We start from the raw sequence: 4009 nt of genomic DNA, 5'->3' as shown, positions 1-4009 counted from the left end.
CTGGGACTCCAACCTGTACGTGCGCATCATGTCGTGGAATCGCTTAAGTTCTCCACTGCAATTATATGCGTGATTGTTATAATTTAATAATAGCTACTGATAATAATTTGCGCACGAATGGGTTGTCGTCGTCTTCCTTTACAATTTGTACTAGCTACGTACCGGTCGTTTGGTAGCATAGCTAGCGGCCACTCAAATGTACTCCCTCTATAAACAAATATAAGAGTGTTTAGATCACTAAAATAGTGATCTAACTGCTCTTATATTTCTTTATGGAGGGAGTATCAATCAGTTTGTTTGTGCAGGCACACGTGCATCTATTGTTTTACCGGGTTCAACCAATATATATCCAGGTCGATCAACGGATTTCCTTGCTAAGACTTGCCTACAGAATGATTTAACTGAAGAAAATTGCGGGTCTGTCGGCCAATATGCCTGCATGCTCTGCTAAGCCAATATTCCAAATGAACTCATCGTGCTTGTTTGGTATGCGCTTTTTCTTTAAAAAGGGAAATATATTAGATATCAAGCGCTTGTTTGGTATGCGCTTGAGTGCTCTGGAGCATCGTATGTGGAGCTAGCTACCTAACGACTAGATATCACTAAGACATTTGATTCCATACAACTTATTTACACGCGCTGGTTTTCATAATTCAATGATATATTTCTTCTGCTGTTGAAATGAGCGCAAGTGAGATTAATACAAGCAAATCTACAGCATCAAAGTTAGTTTTAGCCAATCTTTGGTTTTAGATTGAGACCCGTTCGACCAAATGTATGTAACTAGTGACTCATTAAACTGAAGGGACTAAAAACACACTCTACTCATTAAATAGATCAATACATGTAGTTTTTACAGGTAGTTGGAATAAACTAGATTTTAGTTTTTTTTTGCAGGGAAACTAGATTTTAGTTTTAGCCTGAATTGTTTGCACGGAGACATAACCAGTAAAATTTGACCAATCAAGCTGACATGGCGAGAAATGACTCTGGAGTGTGGACAATCGAGATTAGTCTATCTTGGATATTAAATGCTACTGAGAGATGAGATGAGAAATCTAGAATTCTAGACGAAAATTAAATTAGCTGTAAGTTATTTGTTCTTTTTTTGAGTTAAACTTAGCAACAAGTTCATGGAGATAGATTATTTCAAAAAAAAATCATGGAGATAGTGATATGGACTTCTCTCACCTGCAAATTGTAATTAACCAGAAGACTTGCATACGGTAGCAGAGATTCCATGAACCATCTCCAAATCAAGGATAGAAGATAAAGAAACAAAGGAGACCTAGCCATGGATGCATTAAGATAAACTACTTTGGGTCCAGCAGGACAATGATCATGTCCTTTATAAGTGGGGGCATTCCAGCACAGAAGATGAAACACTCCATCACCACATGATCAATTGTTAAGTTTGAATGGATTTCTTGTGTTTGGATCAGTGTTTGAAGTATATATGAGATTTGTATGGACGGCATATATATCAAGATATCCTAGCTTTTACTTTGCTTCAATTACCAAAATGAACAACGGCAGGCATACTTCACTCCAAGTCTGATCGTTAGCTACTCATCTCAAACAATCCGTTTAAAGGAAATTGCATATTGCTATTGTCCAGCGAACTTGCATAAGGATTAAGGAACTCATACCGTTGGAACTACAGTACGCTTGCAATGAACTTACAAACATTGGCAAGAGACAAAGACGAAATGACAACAACTTTTCTTCGACTACTTTTAATAAAAGGGATTTCTCTCCCAGTTTAATCAAGGAAATAACTAGAATTATGCACAGAGTTCCAAAAAGTATAGCATGTAAAGAAGTAGCAACATCCTGGAGGATACAAAGATAGCAATATGGAACATCCACCCAAAAAGACATCTTGCCGGAAACTTAACTATATGAAACATCCGCCCACAAGGACACATGCTACCCCGTAGCCAGCAAGGGAGAAACGAAACTGAAGATATAGCAATTCCTCGCAAACAAGACAATGTCATTGTTAAACACCTCGGCTGCTGCGTCCAAGAGTCCTCTAGATCTAGGTCCAGGAGCCATCATTCCCTTTTCCTTCTGCAATGACAAACACTGTAAGCAAGAGAAGTGAAAATATAGCCCCAATACGATGAACTAGCATTATTATGAAGAAGTCTTACTTTGCCGGTAGCACGCCAAGGATCATATCCTTCATAAGAGGGGGGGGGGGGGGGGGGGGGGGGGGGGGCAGCTCCTGCACAAGTGATCAAAGCCGTCCGTGTCCACCAGCGCCCTCAGGTTGTCCGGACACCGGAGGAACTCGCGGCACGCCTTCTTCAGTCCATGACAACTGTGCTGCCTGGCAAGCGCCAGGATGCTCGTTACCGTACCCACACCGATGTGCTCGCAGAGCTTCTTCTCGCACATCAACCTCAGCCTATGGATATTGTACCTGTCCGCCGCCACGAGCAGGTGCTGCAGCAACACCATGTCCTCGTCATTGGTCTCCTCCTTCACTGCGCACAACGTGTCACCGTAGATGAACCCTAGCATTGCCTTGAACACCGTCGCGTCCATGTCGTCTATCTGCACGACCGACGACGAGGTGCCTGCATTGGACCGAAGAGTGACGCCCTGAAGACAGTAGAGTGGGCTGCCAGGACGGAGCGGTGAGCAGCGATCGTCTTGCCACCAACATAGAAGACCACGTATGTGCCCTGCCCGGCCATGAGAAGGTCAGCAAAGTTCTGTTGCATGTCGGATGGTGGCACCGCAACAAATCGAGAAGTGCCGCATGTTGGATTTAGGACCACGATGTCGCACCGGATGGTGAAACTGTCGTCCTTCAGGTGTTTCTCCAAGGCCTCTCTTTTCATGACCTTGACCTTACAAGTTCGGAAATCGAATATTTCACTGTCGTGGATACATGTCGGATCTTGCTTGTCGGTCTCGTCAACGAAACTGAACTCGAACTGCGCCATCACAGGCTCTTCAGTGCTCTCGATGAGGGTAAGAACAAGTGTGACGATGCGAACATTGTCCCCACTTTTTGCGAAGAAGTGGATGCGCCACCGTTGGCCGCCGATGATGAAGGAGTGAGACCCGATGGGTACGTGGTTTATTGAGTAACCCTGGACGACAAGCAAGTGGTATCCACTGGCTGCGCGGACGTTGAAGATGGGACAGGTGTCAGATCCCAGGAGCTTGCTGCTGGCGATGGCAGATGGCAGATATGCCCGCGAAGCACATGGTGGATTTACCTGCAAGTCAGTAAACCTCCTGTGTTCTTCAGAAAAGAAAAACCTCATCAAGAACGGAAGGGCGTACGCAAACCATGGCTATACCTACACTTACGCCGGAAGTTCAACCACACTGGCGTCTTATACAGAGATGATGAAATCATACGAGGACATGTGCCACAATGGCATAGTACTCAACGCGGTTGTCCACGAGCCTTGAATCAAGTTGAGATGCTCACCTATGGATGCATGCTGGTGAGAATTCCACATTGTGGCTGTAGTTTAGTGGTGAGAGTTCCACGTTGTGGCCGTGGAGAACTGGGCTCGAATCCTAGCAGCCACACTAATTTTTTTCTTTTTTTCTTTGCTCGAATCCCTGCTTTCCACTTGACCATCTAATAGGCGCCATGAGTGGAGAGCACATTGATTTAGATTGCTTTGGTATTTTTGTCGTGCTATGAGGTGTTCGGCTCGGTTGGACGCGGCCTATTCTGCTCCGTGTCCGTCCTCTTCACCATTGTTTGGCTTCAGTTTAGGCAAGGCAAGTTGTGTGCCGATGTTGTGTTGGTGGATGTGGGTGTTAACCTCTCGATGTAGCACTTTGCTGAAAGGCATTGTATCGATCATTTTGGCTACTCCTTCTATGAATATATGATACGCATGATCGTGCATATTTTAAAAAAGAATAGCCAATGGATGCATGCAGGAGACCAAATTGCACTTGATAAACCAAATGCATGCAACGTGGCCATGACCAACCTAGCTAAAACATGACACATGCAAGTACTCCCTTA

At 44.4% G+C, this 4009-nt stretch overlaps 1 pseudogene; it reads right to left on the bottom strand.

Annotated features, from left to right (window-relative positions):
- Positions 1 to 2152: 2152 nt before the first annotated feature.
- LOC123153900 (BTB/POZ and MATH domain-containing protein 1-like) lies at positions 2153 to 3284 on the bottom strand (annotated as a pseudogene).
- Positions 3285 to 4009: the final 725 nt, after the last annotated feature.

This window comes from Triticum aestivum, chromosome 7A, assembly GCF_018294505.1.
Source record: "Triticum aestivum cultivar Chinese Spring chromosome 7A, IWGSC CS RefSeq v2.1, whole genome shotgun sequence".
NCBI classification, from domain to species: Eukaryota; Viridiplantae; Streptophyta; class Magnoliopsida; order Poales; family Poaceae; genus Triticum; species Triticum aestivum.
Note: the sequence above shows the minus strand (reverse complement) of the source record. Positions and strands in the feature narration are given on the sequence as shown.